The 19,591-nt window shown below is 41.7% G+C and overlaps 1 protein-coding gene and 1 long non-coding RNA gene across 7 annotated transcripts in view; one reads left to right on the forward strand and one right to left on the reverse strand.

The window, feature by feature from the left end:
• The window catches only part of PIK3CG (phosphatidylinositol-4,5-bisphosphate 3-kinase catalytic subunit gamma), a 50,539-nt gene that overhangs the window by 26,661 nt on the left and 4,287 nt on the right, over positions 1–19,591 (forward strand).
• Positions 1–19,591, reverse strand: part of LOC146400083 (uncharacterized) — a 52,217-nt gene that overhangs the window by 2,150 nt on the left and 30,476 nt on the right. The window contains exons 2-4 of one of the 2 annotated variants that reach the window (XR_014816122.1): positions 9,626–9,739; positions 7,433–7,559; positions 3,858–3,946 (exon numbers count right to left, since the gene is read on the reverse strand). This is a non-coding gene — a long non-coding RNA (uncharacterized LOC146400083). Of the gene's footprint in view, positions 1–3,857; positions 3,947–6,045; positions 6,588–7,432; positions 7,560–8,463; positions 9,740–19,591 lie in introns of those variants that run through there. The other variant, XR_014816121.1, reaches the window with a different exon arrangement.

A 19,591-nucleotide genomic window follows, 5' to 3' on the forward strand; every position in this document is an offset into this window, starting at 1 on the left:
AGTGATTATTTTATATGCACACTATTCTGTTCTCGGGTTTGTTCTTTTTAAATTTAATTTTGTGGGTAGACAATGTTGCATTAGTTTCAGGCATAAAATGAATCAGTCACACACATAAATACATCCATTCTCTTTTTCCCTAGTTAGGTTATTACATACTATGGAGTAGATTTTCCTGTGCTGTATAGCAGCTTCTCATTAATCATCTATTTTATTCGGTCATATGTAGGTGTTATTCCCACCCTCCCAGTTCTTATCGCCCCCCACAATGACTTCACCTGTGGTAACTATAAGACTGGTTATGAAATGTGTAAGTTCGTTTCTCATTTGTACCCCCCCACCCTTAGTGCCTCTTAAACCTGGTTTGATTTGCACTCAGCATTTCAGGAGGAGCTCTTTTTTTCCCCGAGCCTCTTCTCGAGTCCCATGTTAACCTTGGGAGATGACTGGGCCCTTGACTTTCGGTGGAGCAGGAAGTGGGATGAATTGTTTTGAAACCTGTCTGTGCTTGTTTGTTCTCCTGGCTGATTTTCGGTATGGTGGTTACTGGATTTCCCCTCTTTCAGCACAGGGGTGTTGTCAGAGAAACTGAGATCTCTGTGGCCAGATGGTCTTAGGATTTTTAGTGTGTTTTTCTGTGTAGACGCATCTGGGTTTCAGACAATTTCCAGGGATTTGACACATTTCAGTCCTGTTTTTCTTTAAAGTTAAAAATCACATGTTTTGACAACTTCCTAGAAGAGAAAAATGGTTTTAGGAAAAAAAAAAATCTGAAAGAGGTTCATCATTGGAAGGAGGGGGACTCCATTCTCCTCTCCTGGAGGAACGGTTCACCCGACTGGCTTTGAACAAACACAGCAGCAACAGTGCCACTTAAACACCCAGACAGTCACTTCTCAGAGGAATCTGACCTCACCCCATAGTCTCTCCCTGTTTCTGTGTGTATGTTCTCATCCTTTTGGCCGCTGGTTTTGCCTAGAATGACTGCCCACCTACCCTGTGGTTGACAACATTCCCATAGACCCCAGGGTGCCCGCATCACCCCTGAGATCCCATCTGTCCTTCCCCTTTGCCCTTCCTTGTCGTCACTTTAAATTGCAGAATACTCTTTAATGAAAAGATTTGGCTTGGGGGCATCTCCCCAGAAGTTGCCTCCCTGTCCAGGTAGCTTCCACCCAAAGCAACAACTCTTTGCAGGGAGGCTTTGCTGAGTTTTTCCCGCTCCATGTGGGACCATTTCTGTATCCTTTGTGACTGAAGCTTGTTTCTTGAGCTGTTAGAACCTCTTTCCTTAAAGCAACATCTAGGCAGGGTGTGTACGACCAAAAACACACCTTCATACATTTTATTGTACTTTGTGTGTTTTGCAGTCTTGTTACACCCTTTAAATGCTGCACTTTGAGCTGTATACGCAGACCCAGCGTGGCATTGTCGTTGAAAAGATGAGCTTTGGAGCAGACCAACTTGAGTTTAAATCCTGGCCTTGCTCCTTAACAGCTATGTATGTGATGCAAATTATTTGTCCTTCCAGAACCTCGGTTTCCTCACCAGTGGGAGTTCTAAGTCCCACCTCATGTGGGCTTTTTTTAGAGATCATTTACATGAAATATGAAGAGTGCTTGCCCCAGTGCCTAGACCACAGCAGGAACTCAATAAATGGAGCCTCCGTGTAACATACAACATAGCGGGTCTTCGGACTTTGAAAACGTTTAGGTTGAGGAACCCTCTAGGAGATCCCAGACAGAAGTGCAGTCCCTAAACCCTGACAGCGTAGCATTGTTCCTATGAAAGATCAAACTGGGGACCAAGTTCTGCCTTCTCCCCTCCCCCCCATCCCGCCCCCTTGTCTGCTCCCCTTCGAAAGCTTCCCCTCTCCTTACTCGCAACAGGAAAAAGGCTGAACACATTAAAAACTATGTATGTGTACAGTGTTACATATGCAGAATTTCCAAAGTTTCCAGCTTGACCAAGATGAGCAGCAAGTTTTCTCATCATTTGACTCAGGCCTGCTGACCGTTTGGGGGGTTTTTTTACATGCCACTTACGAAGCCTTCTTCTAAAAGGTTTTCTGTTTCCTCGCCTTATGCTCCCTTTGCAAGAGGAAGCCCTGCAAGGTCAGGAAGCACATCTCTAAATTCCCTCAACAGCACCCCAGGATCTTGTAGAAGAAAACTGCCGATGATTTTCTAGATCGGCTGGGAAAGGTTGTATGTATTTACATTTTTGGATTGAAGTCCTCCCGTCTCTAGCGAATTGCTAATTTTGAATCGATAAGGTCAATGAATGCGGGCGGCAGCTTTGAATCACCCGTTCTGTTCAGAAGGGTGGAGAAGAGCTGACCTTTTTTCATTGGTGAGGGGAGCCTTCTCCACAGAGACTTCCAAATCTCCCCAGCTAGTGGGAGAGGATGGGACTCGGGAACGAACGGCTTCTGCCACCTCCCTCTTCTTTCCAAGATAGCTGGTCTCCCCCCCCCCTCCCCCCGCCAGGCACATATTCATGAGTTACTTCTAGAGTGTGGGAGAGCTCGGGAACAAACCATAGTCAGACCAAAAGACACAAAACCCAGGCCTCCTATTTGAACCCAAGACTGTCTGTCTGCCTGGGGAACCACGGGCTGCTAAATCAGACGCACTGCAAGGATGATGATTTTGATAAATAAATTCCTAGAAAAATCTCTCCAGTGCAGACGAGATAAAAAAGAAAAGTGTTCTGCCCCCTGGGAATGAATCTGTTTGAAATTTCACTTAACAATCATAGAACATGCTCACAAGCAAATACATTGATGTTGCTGGCAAATGAAATTTTGGCTTGCCTTTTATTTTATGTAAGAATGTGTGGTTTTTTCCACAATCATAAAAGTAGTAAATGCTTCCTTAAAAAAAGAAAAAAAGCCAGCAAAATATTAAAAATATCGGAATATAAAATACGCACTATCCCACCTTCCAAAAATAACACTGTCGACATTGTGGTGGTTTTCCTCCATTCTATTAAGTATTTGGTCTTTTATGTAAATAAGCTCTTTCATCAATGGAGTAATTGTAGCTTTAAACGTTTTAAACTTTGTGCTCCTCATTTGTCGTTTTGATTAGGCAAGTAATGAGGAGGGGATACTGTCATTGGAAAAACGCTGAATTTGAGCTGGAATCTGACTTCGAATCCCATTTCAACCTCCAGCACCTTAAAGACCCAATTAATCAGAATTTGGCTAAAAACTGTACTGAAGAAGCAGATACGATGTTACTCCCTCACTTTAAACTGTTTCTGGAGGCGTCTCTTCTCCTCTTGATTAAAATCTGAACATCTCAGCTTGCCCTGCAGGGCCTGGTGCTCCCCCTCTCCCACCTCCGCCTCCAGCCTCACCCCAGGTACTTGCCTTCCTTCTCTCACTGGATCAGGCACCTCCTCAACATCTTACCCCACACTACCCCCTCCCCTCTCACAGGGGCTAAGTCTCCATACCCTCCGTCGCTTGTCCCTCCCTTAACAGAGGTAGTGCTGGGCAGCAGGGCCAGGACCAACCCGGATCCCACACATGGGGCTGAAGGCCAGGGAGCACTCAGTAGCTATCTGCTGAGGGAAGGAGTGGCTGGTGGAGGAGCAGTCCCTGCCCCAGGGAGGAGGTGGATGAGGCTGGATAACTCCTTGGGGTTCTTCCTTCTCCACAAGGCAGCGAACTGTCCGAGTTCATGCAGTGGTAACTCAGGCCCACTGAGGGCCAAGCTGCCATTCATGGACGTGTTAATGAGCCCTCAAGATGCAGCCTGACTATGCAGACATCTGGAGAAGTAAACCTAACTATGAAATCTAATGTTTTAGTAAATAATGCAGACATGTGTCATCTGGTTTCTACGCACGTTTTTGTAGAGATTTCCTTCTGACGTAAACATTACAGTTTGTTCCCCATCAGAGCAGCAGTCATGCCAGTAGGACACATGGTATAAACCTATAGGATACATTAATTACAGGATGGTTTTCAAGGAGAGTCCTCAGCCTTGTACAAACAAGCATTTTGAAGACACTCTTTGTACACAGTAGGCATTCAGCAAATGTGTCAGATCAAGCTGAAGAAATCAGGGGAACTAAATAGCTCTTCACGTGCACAACCATACGCAGCAGGCCCTTTGATGAGTGTACTTAGAAGTCACTTGCCCCTAGATGTCACTCTTAAGAAATGTTTGATGGAGAGAAGTCTGGAGCCCATTCGTGGTGCTGCTTTCATCCAGCAGGCCCAGGGGCATCAGGCCCTGCCGGGTCACCAGCATGGGCAGTGTTGTCCCCACGCCAGGAAGCACCCAGACCCTGTAAGCAGCAGGCTCAGCTCCAAGCCCAGTCTCTACACAGAGTCCTGGCCTGGATTCTTAAGAACCTTCAAAGTCCATCTCTGCTGACATTTCACACTCAGCTCAGATCCTGGGCTACTGTAATGACTTCTGCCTCAGTCCCTGCACCTGTTAACCTGCCTGTAGGACTGGGACCTGCTCCCCGTGGCCAATGGCCTTGCCCAGACTCAAGTGCTCTCCCTGACCCCAGCCACAGCGGCCAGCGGGACCACAGAGACCGTACCACCTGACACTCTTCTGAGGCCCTGAGGCCATCTCACCCCTACCGCCTGTTCCTAGTCTCTGCCTCCGTCTTCTTGTGTGGTGAGCCCTGCTCTTGTCTACACCGCTGTCTATACCTGGAACCTGCCAGGCTACACTTTCTCAGCCTGACACTCCATCCCATTGTGATTTCCAGACCTGTTTCTCCCTACCCGAGAGAGCACACTCATTCAACACACTGCCACCTTTTGGGTCCTGTGCCAGGCCCAGAGAAAGCTCATGTCTTTAGAGTTTAATCCCCTTCAGATACGACTGTTCCCTAATCCACCCTGCTTTTAAAGCAATGAATCTTGCCCCCAGTTGAACTTGGCCTCTGCCCATGAAGTGTTTGTTCATCATACATTTGCAGATTGTCTACAGTGTGGCAGACACACTGCTGGCACAGGTGACATAAGCAGAGAGATGTGCACACAGCTTTATCGTGAGGATTTCAACAGCAGAGAGCATGATTAATCATGCCCTGAGGGTGGAAAAGAGTTATAGAATGAAGGGAGTATTGGGGGGGCATTAAAGTCTGAGTTCAATTTCATTTTGCTAGGAGATGCAGGGACAAGAAGGAAGAAGAACATGAGAAAGGGTGTGAAGCAAGTATTTAGTATCAGTATTTTAGGAACAGAAAGTACCATTATTCAACATGGATGGAACCTAGGAATATATAGGAGTGTATGGAATTTGAGGGGAGAAGGGAAATTTGGGTCCAGTTTGAAGCAGATGTGTGCTTGGGGGGCAAAGAGCAGAGCAAAGATTTCTCTTGGAGCTCAACTGATTTCATTGCAAATTTCTGTGATAAAGGCCTAATGTACGTCAACAGGAAGATGATGAGTTTGTTGACTAGCTCATAATCATTATATACTGAGTTGATAAAGGCGTCCCTCTTGGGATTTGCATCCTGGCGGACTAATGAGGTCGAACTCAGCCTCCTCCATGCAGGTCCAAAGTCTAGCACTTCCCTCTCTCCAAGCTGTCCATCGAAAGATGCCCCCAGAGAGGGCTCTGCGTCAGCCACTGCTAGGAGCTTGAGGATGTTGGTGTGATCTCTGTGCCAAATACAGACCTGCATGCAGTCTGAAGAACTGTTAGGACTTAGATAAGCTTGACATATTTTATCAGTTTTTTTGGTCAAGATACGAATACAAGACTGGAAAGATGGCCTTGGATTGGACTTGCGTGTTAATCCACCAGCCTGTGGGGTCACTCAGCTCCCAAGATTAGACCCCTGTTACTTTTAAACATTTACCAAGGATAACCTCCCAACTGATGTCACTCTCTCCAGGTGTAGTTTCTCTTGGAGAATTGTTTTGTCTACCATCAGAGTATCATTGAGGACATTGCTTACCACCTTACAAAGTGCACTCTTTATAAAGATCCTCTTGCAAAAATCTCTATCAGGTCTTAAGAAAAGCTGTAGAAAAGCTGTGTTTCTCCTAAATAAACAGTTTTGTTTTTGTTTTTTTTTTTAGTTTTTTTTTTTTTTAATCTTCTGAACGTTGGATGAACATTTGTTTTTCCTCTTGGCTGTATATATAGTTGAAGACCGCCATTAGCAAGTTCATAGGTTTTGTGATATATAGTCTCTTTTCCAAACACATTATGGATCATTTCCTGTATTATTCCCTTGGCTTTTTCTACCCACTTCTATTTCATGTCATTGTGATTTTTGCCTATCTGAATAATCCACCTTCATCTCTTTTTGGAACAAGGCTAAAAGGTAAATAGACACACACACACACACCCTCCATACAATCTATTTAGAATATTTGACTAAAGTAGGGAGTTCCCATTGTGGCGCAGTGGAAACAAATCCAGCTAGGAACCATGAGGTTGTGAGTTCGATTCCTGGCCTTGCTCAGGGGGTTAAGGATCCAGCGTTGCCATGAGCTGTGGTGTAGATCTCAGATGAGGTTCAGATAGACAAGGTTTGGATCTGGCTTTGCTGTGGCTGTGGTGTAGGCTGGCAGCTACAGCTCTGATTCGACCCCTAGCCTGGGAACCTCCATATGCTGTGGGTGCGGCCCTAAAAAAAAAAAAGAATATTTGACTAAAGTAGAACAGTTTAATTGTAACCTTTAGGTTTCTAATGGGCTTCTAACTATATATTTGAGAAGATGGCCATACGGCCCTTCCCCTGTAGACAGCAAGTCTGAGAATCATTTCTGAGTCCTGAAAGATCACCCTCCTAATTCAAGCTCCACAAATGCATGGCCACGCATTGGACACACTCTCCTCTCAGATGTATCAGAAAGTGCTCCTTCCTGTATGACCTGGTCTGCTAAGCAGCGACCTCCTCTGTAGGTGAGAACATTTCTTCTCACTGATGAATATTTGTGAGTGTTTCTTCTCTCTCCTCTCAGCCCCAGATTCTTTTTGGGGAGTTTCTGTTTTATGGCTCTGAGGTTACTTCCTCCTTTTTAGTGGAAGCGTTTGGTTTTAAGCAAAGGGAGGCCTGTTCCATCTGCCCTCGGTCTGTCTAAAGCAGCCACCGCTCCTTGGTAGTTAAAAGAAATTAATAGATTGGGCATAGAAAGGATTCTGTTTTCAGTTTGGTGAACTGATAACCTGGGGCCAGTGAATGAATCTGGTCACAGTGTTGACCCTGAAATGGTCATCAGTTCCTTTGTTCCTAAGACTTAGCTGAGAGGTAGCTCTGTAAAAGCCACCCTTTCCTTTGGTTCCAGAGGCTGTTCTTAAGGCACTTGAATCAACTACGAAGCAAAGAGCAGTTGTACTGTGCAGGTTCGGTCTGCTTCTTGGCCACCAGGTAGAGTGTTCCGGCCAGTGAGGTTAACAATATTCCACTGCTCCCCATGCTCACCCTCAGTAACAAGTACCTTAAACTAAGTCGCTGACATCAGGTTCTTCCCTTAGCCCTGCTTCCCTGCTCAACAGCACGAAGCCTTCCATGGGCAGCTGAGAAGGACAGCATATGAGGATGCGTGAGGTCACTGCCAGGCGACCCTGGCGGAAGGGAAAATTCTGTTGTTACAGCCGGTAACGCCTGTGTTCTGTGCTTCCCCGAGCTCCCCAAGCCACAGCCTCACAATCCCTCAAACCACAGGCTTTCTGCACTGAGGCTGCATGGTCAGGATGCTCGGACAGACCCTGTGGCTGAGTCTAAGGGCAGAAATGAAACTCCCGGGGTGGGTGGAGCAAGTGCCCAGCTGAGCCCCTCCTAGTGAGAGAACCACTTGCCAGTGTAGCCCCTGTGCGCTGCGCTTCCATCATTCTGCCCATCCCCGGGGGCCGGCACCGAGCACCCCCCTCCACCAACACTGGTGGGAGTGGGACTCATCTCCACACTCAGCCCACACACTCCTAGGTCTCTGCTGTCGAAGGAGACTGCTTGGACTGGTGACCTCAATGGTAAGGTGACCTCAGCACTGAGAAGTGTGCGCTCACTGATACCACTTGGCGTGCTGTCGATAATAACAGCCAGCCACTTACAGAGCAATTGAATCTTACCACCAACCACATGATTTGGGTATTGTTCTTATTATTCTTATTCTAAGCTGAGGAAACCAAGGTCCAGAGAGGTTAAGTCACTCCTCTGATGACAAAGAGCTTGTCTGTAAGAAAGCTAAGATTTGAATCCAGGCAGTGAGGTGTGCATCTCTGCTTCTCACTGCTGCTCCACACACCTTTAAGCAAAAGATCATTAAATCCGGGAGTTCCCATCGTGGCTCAGTAGAAACGAATCTGACTAGCATCCATGAGGACGCAGGTTCAATCCCTGGCCTCACGCAGTGGGTTAAGGATCCAGCGTTGCCATGAGCTGTGGTGTAGGTCACAGACATGACTCGGATCTGGCACTGCTGTGGCTGTGGGGTAGGCTGGCAGCTACAGCTCTGATTCGACCCCTAGCCTGGGAACCTCCATATGCTGTGGGTGCAGCCCTAAAAAGACAAAAAGAAAAGAGAAAAAAATCATTAAATCTGTACCATGTCTGTAAGTCTACATAGCCAGTCAGAATTTAGACACTGTGTCTGCCCAGTATTGGGACAGGCAGTTAAATTTTGGGATGAAATTTCTTTCTCATAGAAGTGTCCCTTGTGTGTGAACATTAGAAATAACCAAATAAATCGGAGCCAGCAGAAATCTCTTACATAGGTAAGAGGGCCTTGGAGGGCAACAAGGCAGTTCCCTTCCTCTAGTGGGTCTCTCTGTGGCCACAGCAGTTGGTGAATCGGGGCACCGCCACTTAAATATTTACCGAGCACCTATGGCTTGGTGTCATAATAACCTGACCTTAGATTAATTTTCCTTCTCAAAAACTCTCTATTAAAGAGTTTGACCACACAGTGGGCTCAGACAGCAGGAGGTTTGCCTGGAGCTCCCAGAGTATAGAAGGATGAGAAATAATTAAAGGATGTGCTCTAATTCAAAATCAAAAGGCATCTCCCTCCCTGCCCTTGCGAAAACTGTGAGAGTCGGCATATTAATGAGACTGTTGCCTGAGGTGAAGTGTGCCCCTAGCCTGTGTAATTACCAAGAAATGAGAGAGACTTCAGTGGGGCCTAGGGATGAGCAAAAGAAAATGATTTCCGGATGTAAGTGGAGTCATTAAGAATGCAAGAGCGCTAATGCACTGGGGCCGCTTCCAGGGGACAAGTGGTGCCCAGGCCACGGCAGGAACAGCCCGAAGAGTGTCCCGGGTCTTTTGAGCCTCTTGCTTCGTAAAGTAAGTAGAGAGGAGACACAGTTGACCTACCCCGTGGGTAGGGAAGGGAGAGGACCAGCATTTATGGAACCTTCTCATGTGCCAGCCTCTCTGCTGGGCATTTTATCTATATGGTTCCACTTAAAAAAATACCACAATAGGAGTTCCCATTGTGGCTCAGCAGGTTAAGAACCTGACAGAGCATCCGTGAGGATGCAGGTTCAATTCCTGGCCTCATTCAGTGGGTTAAGGATCTGGCACTGCAGCTCTGATTCGATCCCTAGCCTGGGAACTTCCACATGCCAAAGGTGTGGCCATGAAAAAAGAAAAGAAAAGAAAGACCACAACAGTCCATGGGTTTTTGTACCTGGATGGGGTGATGCATACACAATCCAGCCGGGACATTCATAATGACACAGTCCTGACCCCCATTTTCACTGTAGCTACCCTGCCACATGCAGGTGACATAAGAAAAGATCATCTAAAAGCAAAAAGAAAAATCACTATTAACATTTTGGCCTGTAAACTTCCATTCTCTTTTTCTATGTATATATTTTCCGTTCATTTACCAAAATGGGATTCTACTACATGTATTGGCTTATCCTTGCCTTTTAACACAGACACTTTTATATGCTTATTAAATATTCTTCTACAGGGTCATTCTAGTAGTTAGAGAGCATGCAACTGTAGACACTTTGATAAACCCTTTCTATCCATCTCTGCTTTTAGGATATTGTGGCGGCTTTCACATTTCCACAATTTTGAACAATGTCCTCATGAACATTCTTGTAGTTAAATCACTGCAGAATTATCCAGATTTTTAAAAGGCAGATTCCTACCAGGGAAACTGCTGGGTCAAAAGGATGCAGACATTTTCAAAGTCAAGTTTATTACGGCATAATTCACAGACAAGCAGCATTCAGCCTTTTTAGGTGAACTGCTCTTTGAAGTCTGACAAATGCATCAGTTATGTAACTACCACAATTAAGTTATATAAGATTGATAAGTTATCAGTATTTTAAGGCTTTGGAAGCATGTTAGCCAGTTGTCTGCTGACAAATGTGTACCTGTTCCCATCGACCATCAGCCTGTGAAGGGTGCGCATCTGCTATCATCCCAAAGGTTTTTTTTGTTTTGTTTTGTTTTTTGTCTTTTTGCCTTTTCTGGGGCCACTCCTGTGGCATATGGAGGTTCCCAGGCTAGGGGTCTAATCCGAGCTGTAGCTGCCGGCCTACGCCAGAGCCACAGCAACATGGGATCCAAGCCGCGTCTGCAACCTACACCACAGCACGCTGGATCCTTAACGCACTGAGCAAGGCCAGGGATCGAACCCGCAACCTCATGGTTCCTAGTCAGATTCGTTAACCACTGAGCCATGACGGGAACTCCCCAAAGGTTTTTAAAAAAAGATTTTCCCATTTGGTAGGTAAATGTTTCCATCTCATTTTAAGTTACATTTATTTGATTACTAAGGAGGTAATGACATTTTTTTTATGTTTATTATCTGGTTTTATGCCTTAGAGTGCACAAGGATATAGACTATATCCTTGGCCTCTATGTCTAGCCAGCTGTTTATCTCTTTCTTATTGGTTGGTATCAGCTGTTGGGGGCTGGAGGTGAAGAAATGATCTGTCATGTTGCAAATATGTTTTCTCTTTTTTTTTGTTTTGTTTTGTTTTCCCGTCTTTTTGCCATTTCTTGAGCCGCTCCTGCGGCATATGGAGGTTCCCAGGCTAAGGGTCTAACTGGAGCTGTAGCCACCAGCCTACTACACCAGAGCCACAGCAACACGGGATCCGAGCCGCATCTGCGACCTACACCACAGCTCAAGGCAACGCCGGACCCTTAGCCCACTGAGCAAGGCCAGGGATCGAACCCACCACCTCATGGTTCCTAGTCAGATTCGTTAACCACTGAGCCATGACGGGAACTCCCCAAAGGTTTTTAAAAAAAGATTTTCCCATTTGGTAGGTAAATGTTTCCATCTCATTTTAAGTTACATTTATTTGATTACTAAGGAGGTAATGACATTTTTTTTATGTTTATTATCTGGTTTTATGCCTTAGAGTGCACAAGGATATAGACTATATCCTTGGCCTCTATGTCTAGCCAGCTGTTTATCTCTTTCTTATTGGTTGGTATCAGCTGTTGGGGGCTGGAGGTGAAGAAATGATCTGTCATGTTGCAAATATGTTTTCTCTTTTTTTTTGTTTTGTTTTGTTTTCCCGTCTTTTTGCCATTTCTTGAGCCGCTCCTGCGGCATATGGAGGTTCCCAGGCTAAGGGTCTAACTGGAGCTGTAGCCACCAGCCTACTACACCAGAGCCACAGCAACACGGGATCCGAGCCGCATCTGCGACCTACACCACAGCTCAAGGCAACGCCGGACCCTTAGCCCACTGAGCAAGGCCAGGGATCGAACCCACCACCTCATGGTTCCTAGTCGGATTCGTTAACCACTGAGCCATGACGGGAACTCCAAATATGTCTTCTCTTGTCATATGCCTCTTTTAATATGGTTTATAGCTTTTTCTTCCTCAAAAATTTGAAGTTTCCATCATCTCTTCATCTTTGCCTTATGGATTGGGCCTGGGCAGTCAGCTACTTAAGTCCTTCCTTTCTCCTTCCCTGATTATTTCAATATTTTCCCTTTTTACATATAAATGTTTGATTCTCCTGGGATTCATTTTGGGGTATCACATGGAGTAAACTTTATTATCCCCCCCCAATTATAACCCAGTTGTACCAGGTCAAATAATAGATCTTTTCTCCACTAATTGGAAAAATCACCTTAGCTATATATTTAACACATACTTAGCTATGTCTCTGAACTCTCCATTCTGTTCCACAAAATTTTTTATCTTTTTTTTTTTGGAAAAGAAAAGATACTATTTCACACAGTTTTAAATATTGTTGTTTCATGATCTGCTTTATATCTAGGTTAACATCCAGGGTAGCAAGCACTGTTTTTGTTACTACACTTTTTCAAAATGTTGTCTCAGTCCCTCATTATTCCAGATGAACTTAAAACCGTATGGGAGTTTAAACATCCAACAGGAGTTTTTATTTAATTTTCATTGTATTTGTAGATTAATCTGAGAAAATGTTTCTCTTTATATTAAGCAGTTTTATCAGTGAGAAACACGCTGTGTCACTCCACGTGTTCCAGATTTCTTTTACACGCTTCAGTAAATTTTTATAGTTTTAACAAATGGATTTTGCATGTTTTGTGTAGGTGTTTATCTCAGAAATCATGGGGCTTTTGTTACCATTACCGCATCTGTCCTTTCATTTTACTTTGTTGTTTTATGATTTTCTTTTTTATTTTTAAAGTTTTATTGAAGTATAGTTGATGGACAACATTGTGATAGTGTCGGCTGTACAAGAGAGTGATTCAGTTATACAGTTACACACATCCATCCTTTTTCAGACTTTTTTCCCATATAGGTTATCACAGAATATTGGGTTGAGTTCCTAGTGCCAAACAGCAGAATCCCGTTGGCCAGTCATTCCATAAACCACAGTGTGTATATGCCAATTCCAAACCCCCAGTCCATCATTTGCCCCCACATGGCCCCTTTGGTAACCATGAGTTTGTTTTCAAAATCTGTGAGTCTGTTTCTGTTTTGTAAATAAGTTCATTTGTTTCAAATTTTTTTTTTTTTAGATTCCACATATAAGTGATACCATGTGATGTTTGTCTTTCTCTCTTTGACCTTGCTTAGTATGATAATCCCTAGGTCCGTCTATGTTGCTATAAATGGAATTATTTCATTCTTTTTTATGGTTGAATAGTTTTCCATTGTACATATGTAACACTTTTTTTTTTTTTTTTTTGCCTTTTCTTGGGCTTCTGCCCATGTCATATGGAGGTTCCCAGGCTAGGGGTCTAATTGGCCAGAGCCACAGCAACACAGGATCTGAGCCACATCTGCCACCTACACCACAGCTCACGGCAATGCCAGATCCTTAACCGACAGAGCAAGGCCAGGGATTGAACCCGAAACCTCATGGTTCCTAGTCGGATTCATTAACCACTGCGCCACAAGAGGAACTCCCACATTTTCTATATCTATTCCTCTCTCAATAAACATTTAGGTGCTTCCATGTTTTGGCTATTGCATAAAGTGCTGCAATGAGCATTGAGGTGCATGTGTCTTTTTGAATTATGGTTTTCTCTGGCTATATGCTGGATCATATGGTAGTTCTATATTTAGTTTTTCAAGGAAGCTCCATACTGTTTTCCATAGTGGTTGTACCAATTTACATTCCCACCAACAGAATAGAAAGGTTTTCTTTTTTCCACACCCTCTCCAGCACTTACTATTTGTAGACTTTTTGATGGCAGCCATTCCTGATGGTGTAAAGTGATACTTCACTGCAGGTTTGCTTTGCCTTTCTCTAATAATTAGTGATGGCGAGCATCCTTTCATGTGTTTTCTGGTCATCAGTATATTTTCTTTGGAGAAATATCTATTTAGGCCTTCTTCCCAGTTTTTAATTTATTATAGTTGATTTACAATGTTGTGTCAATTTCTGCTGTACAGCAAAGTGACACACATTCTTTTGGTCATATTATCTTCCAGCATGTTCTATCACAAGGGATTGGATATAGCTCCCTGTGCTATAGAGCAGGACCTCATTACTTATTCATTCTAAATGTAAGTTTGCATCTACTAACATCAAACCCTCAGTCCATCCCACTCCCTCCCCATTCCCCTTGGCAATCACAAGTCTGTTCTCTGTGTCTGCAAGTCTGTTTCTGTTCTCTAGACAGGTTCATCCATATTTTAGATTCCACATATGTGATATCATATGGAATTTGTCTTTCTCTTTCTGACTTACTTCACTTAGTATGAGAATCTATAGTTCTGCCCATGTTGCTGTGAATGGCATCATTTCATTTTTTATGGCTGAGTACTATTCCAATGTGTGTATGTGCCACATCTTAATCCATTCATCTGTCAATGGACATTTAGGTTGTGTCCATGCTTTGCTATTGTGAATAGTGCTGCTATGAACATACAGGTGCATGTATCTTTTAGAATTGTACTTTTGTCCAGATATATGCCCAAGAGTGAGATTGGTGAATCATATGGTAGTTCTATATCTAGTTTTCTGAGGAACCTCCATATTCTTTTCCATAGCAGTTGTACCCTTTTACATTCCCACCAACAGTGCAGGAGGGTTCCTTTTTCTCCACACCCTTTTCAGCGTTTGTCACTTGTAAACTTAATAATGGCCATCCTGACTGGTGTGAGGTGGTACCTCGTAGTTTTGATTTGCATTACAAAAATTCTGTAATAGTCAGTGATATTGAGCATTTTTTCATGTACCTGCTGGACATCAGTATGTATTCTTTGGAGAAATGTCCATTTAGGTCTTCTGCCCATTTTGCAATTGGGTTTTTTCTTAATGAGCTGTATGAGTTGTTTGTATATTTTAGAGATTAAGCTGTTGTCAGTTGCCATGTTTTGCAACTATTTTCTCCCATTCTTTAGGTTGTCTTTTGGGGGTTTTTGTTTGTTTGTTTTTTATGGTTTCCTTGGATGTGTGAAAGCTTGTAAGTTTGATTTGGTTCCATTTGTTGATTTTTATTTCTACTCACTAGAGAGATTGACCTTAGAAAACATTTGTATGGTTGATGTCAGAGAATATTTTATGTTCTCTTCTAGGAGTTTTATGGTGTCTTATCATATGCTTAAGTCTTTAAGCCACTTTGAGTTTATTAATATGTATGGAGTGAGGGTGTGTTCTAGTTTCATTGATTGATACGCAGCTGTCCAGCTTTCCCAGCACCACTTGAAGAGACTGTTTTTTTCCCATTTTATATTCTTGCCTCCTTATGTGTCTGGGTTTATTTTGGGGCTCTCTCTTCTGTTTCATTGGTCTGTATATCTGGTTTTGTACCCGTACCACAATGTCTTGATTACTGTAGCTTTGTAATATTGTCTGAAGTCTGGAAGAGTTATACCTCCTGCTTGAGTTTTTTTCCCTCAGGATTGCTTTGGCAATTCTGCATCTTTTATGATCCATATAGATTTTTTGATTGTTCTATTTCCGTGAAACATGTCATTGGTAATTTGATAGGGATTCATTAAATCTGTATATTGCTTTGGGTGCTATGGCCAATTTAACAATATTATTTCTTCCAATCCAGGAGCATGGGATATCTTTCCATTGCTTTGAATCCTCTTTATTTACCTTGGCTAGTGTTTTATAGTTCTCAGCATAAGTCTTTCACCTCCTTGGTCAAGTTTATTCCTAGGTATTTAATTTTGGGAAGTGTGATTTTAAAAGGTATTTTTTTATATTCCTTTTCCAATATTTGTTAATATACAGAAATGCAACCAATTTCTGAATGTTAATCCTGTGTGTTATATCTTTCCATCTGTTTGTGTCACCATCAATTTCTTTCAACAGTGTTTTAGCAGTTTTTAGAGTACAGGTCTTTTGCCTCAGGTATGTTTATTCCTAGGCACTTTATTCATCTTGATATGATGGTAAATAGGATTGTTTCCGTAATTTCTCCTTCTGATCTTTTGTTGATAGTGTATAGAAATGTGAGAGATTTCTGTGCATTAATTTTGTATCCTGCAACTTTACTGAATTCACTGATGAGCTCTAGAATTTTCTGGTAACATCTGTAGGACTGTCTATGTATAGAATCATGTCATCTGCAAACAGCAACAGTTTTACTTCTTCTTTTTTAGTTTAGATCCCTTTTATTTCTTTTTCTTCTCTAATTGCCGTGACTAGGACTTCAAAACTGTGTTGAATAAAAGTGGTGAGAGTGTACATTGTTGTCTTATTCCTGACCTTAACAGAAATTCTTTCAGATTTTCACCATTGAGAATGATGTTAGCTATGGGTTTGTCACATATGGCCTTTATTATTTTGAGGTAGGTCCCCCCTATGCTCACTTTCTGGAAGGTTTTTATCATAAATGGGTGTTGGATTTTGTCAAAAGCTTTTTCTGCATCTACTGAGATGATCATATGATTTTTATTCTTCATTTCATTAATGTGGTATATCACACTAATTGATTTGTGGATATTAAAAAATCCTTGCATCCCTGAGGTAAATCCCACTTGACTGTGGTACGTAATCCCTTTAATGTATTGTTGGACTCAGTTGGCTAGCATTTTGTTGAGGATTTTTGTGTCTATATCCATCTGTGATATTGGCCTATAATTTTCTTTTTTGTGGTATCTTTTTCTCCTTTTGGTATCAGGGTGATCGTAGCTTCAGAATGAGTTCGGGAGTGTTCCTTCTTCTGCAATTTTTTGGAATAGTTTCAGAAGGATAAGTGTTAATGCTTTGCTAAACATTTGATAGAATTCACCTGTGACCTGTGACTTGTTTTTTAGAAGTTTTTTAATCACAGCTTCCATTTTGGTACTTGTGATTAGTCTGTTCATATTTTCTCTTTCTTTCTTGGTCAGTCTTGAAAGAATGTACCTTTCTAAGAATTTGTCCATTTCTTCTGGGTTGTCCATTTTATTGGCATATAGTTGTTGTAGTAGTCTATGATCCTTTTTATTTCTGTGTTATCAGTTTTAACTTCTCCTTTTTTATTTCTATTTTTATTGATTTTAGCCCTCTCCCTTTTTTGCTTGATAAGTCTGGCTAAAGGTATATAATTTTGTTGATCTTTTCAAAGAACGAGCTTTTGGTTTCATTGATCTTCTCTATTGTTTTGTCTCTATCTCATTTATTCCTGCTCTGATCTTTATGATTTCTTTCCTTCTACTAGCTTGGGGTTTTGTTATTCTTTCTCTAGTTGCTTTAGATGTAAGGTTAGACTGTTTATTGATATTTTTCTTGTTTCCTGAAGTAAGACTGTATGGCTATACACTTCCCTTTTAAAACTGCTTTTGCTGCATCCCATAGCTTTTGGATCATTGTGTTTTCATTGTCATTTGTCTCTAGGCATTTTTTATTTCCTCTTTGATTTCTTCAGTGATTCCCTGGTTGTTTAGTAGCATATTGTTTAGTCTCCACATGTTTGTGTTTTTTGCATTTTTTTCTTTTAGTTTATTTCTAATCCTAGAATGTTCTGGTTGGAAAAGATGCTTGATATGGTATCAGTTTTCTTAAATTCACTGAGGCTTGATTTGTGGCCTAAGTTGTGATCTATCCTGGAGAATGTGCCATGTGCACTTGAGAAGAATGTGTATTCTGCTACTTTTGGATGGAATGTTCTATAAATGACAATTAAGTCCATCTGGTCTAATGTGTCATTTAAGGCCTACAATTTCCTTGCTGATTTTCTATCTGGATGATCTGTCCATTGCTGTAAGTGGCATGTTAAAGTCCCCTACTATCACTGTGTTATTATTGATTTCTCCTTTTATGGCTATTACCAGTTGCCTAATATATTGAGGTGCTCCTATGTTGTATGCATATATATTTAAAATTGTTCTATCTTCCTCTTGGATTGATCCTTTGATTATGTAATAACCTTCTTTGTCTCTTGTGACAATCTTTATTTTGTCTGATATGAATATTTCTACTCCAGCTTTCTTCTGATTTCCATTTACCTAGAACACCTTTTTCCATCCTCTCACTTTCAGTCTATATGTGTCCCTAAATCTGAAGTAGGTCTCGAATAGACAGCATATATATATGGTCTTGTTTTTGTATCTATTCAGCCAGTCTATACCTTTAGAGCCTTTAATCTATTTACATTAAGGTAATTATTGACATGTATGTTCTTATTGCCATTTTGTTAATTGTTTCAGATTTGCTTTTGTTGGTCGTTTTTCTTCCCTTCCTCTTTTGATCTCTTGTCTTGTAGTTTTAAGACTGTCATTAGTGTTGTGTTTGGTTGCCTTTTTTTTGTGTATGTATCTATGATAGATTTTTGGTTTGCAGTTATCATGAGGTATGGAAATAGCAGTTTATATATACATACAAAAGTGTTTTAAGTTGTTGGTCTCTTAATTTAAAATGCCTTGCCAATATTCTGCAGTCATACTCTGTTTTTCATGATTACTGGTTTTGATATCATAGTTGTGTGTGGCTGATTTCCTACCTTTACTATATGTTTGCCTTTTACCAGTGAGTTGGTGGCTTTTTTCATTAACTTTATAAAAAGCTAGTTTAATTTTAAAAAACTAGTTACAGTAGTATTTTAGTTTTTCCCCACTTCGGTGTTCCAAGAAGATGATTGTTATTTATAAATACCAGTGACTTTTGGAGTTCCACTTGTGGCTTGGTGGTTAACAAACCTGACTAGGATCCACGAGAATGTAGGTTCAATCCCTGGCCTCACTCAGTGGGTTAAGGATATGGCATTGCTGTGAGCTGTGGTATAGGTCACAGCAGCAGCTTGGATCCCACATTGCTGTGGCTGTGGTATACACCAGCAGCTATCGCTCAATTCAGCCCCTAGCCTAGGAACTTCCATATGCCATAGGTATGACCCCCAAAAAAGTAAAATAAATAATTAAAATAAAATAAATACTAGCGATTTTACCCTCACTTTTCTGATTTTATACATTTCTTTTTCCAAGACTCATTATTCAGAATGATTTTGAGTGGTAACTCAGATAATTCTTCATATCATTACATTTTAGGTACATGTTAAGTTATATGTTACTTTCATAAAAATTAAAAGTAGATTTTAATCTAGTACCTTATGATGAACTACTCTTGCAATTTTGTGACTGCCTAGTTGGCTACAGTTTGTCATTCTCTTAACATTTTACTCAGTGTTTTATTTGAAATATTTAAACCTGTAATCATTCATTTCAGCTTTAACACAACATCTTCCCAAATTATGATATTAAGGTTGGGCTATTCTCATGTGGCAAAATTGAAACCCTTTCAGTTTTTTTCTTCACATTAGAACATTTTAATTGAAATGAGCAAGCCTGTTGCTTAAGAAGTGGACTCAACTCACATGTATCACTTACTCCAAGGCTTTTAGAAGAGGCATCAGACACTGCCTTGTTGAAAGCCCTCTCTCACTCAGTATTCAAATTTATATTGAATTTTCAAAGATCATTAACAATTTTGAGAGTCAGACAATGAAAAGCTAATTCATCTATTACCTTAGAGTAGGTCACATTGTAAAATAAATATGAAAACCAGCTAAATTTCAAACGCCCTGTTTCCAGCTCTTTTTTGGATTCCATTAGCTCTTGGCAAACATTATTTATGCTTACATAAGGTTTATTGATTCCAGTAGGAGGTGTTCAAAAACTGACTCCCAGCCTAAAGAAATGTCCACCCTCAATTCCCTAGGAAAGGAACCAAAGTAAAAAAAAAGGAGAGTAAAAAAGATGAAACGGTGTATCAGTTAGTTTTCCTTGAGCACACCCTGGAGG

The sequence above is a fragment of the Sus scrofa genome, chromosome 9, assembly GCF_054392235.1.
Source record: "Sus scrofa isolate SSC_HxYL_T2T_F1_AM1 chromosome 9, Sscrofa_HxYL_maternal_Yorkshire_Landrace_v2.0, whole genome shotgun sequence".
NCBI classification, from domain to species: Eukaryota; Metazoa; Chordata; class Mammalia; order Artiodactyla; family Suidae; genus Sus; species Sus scrofa.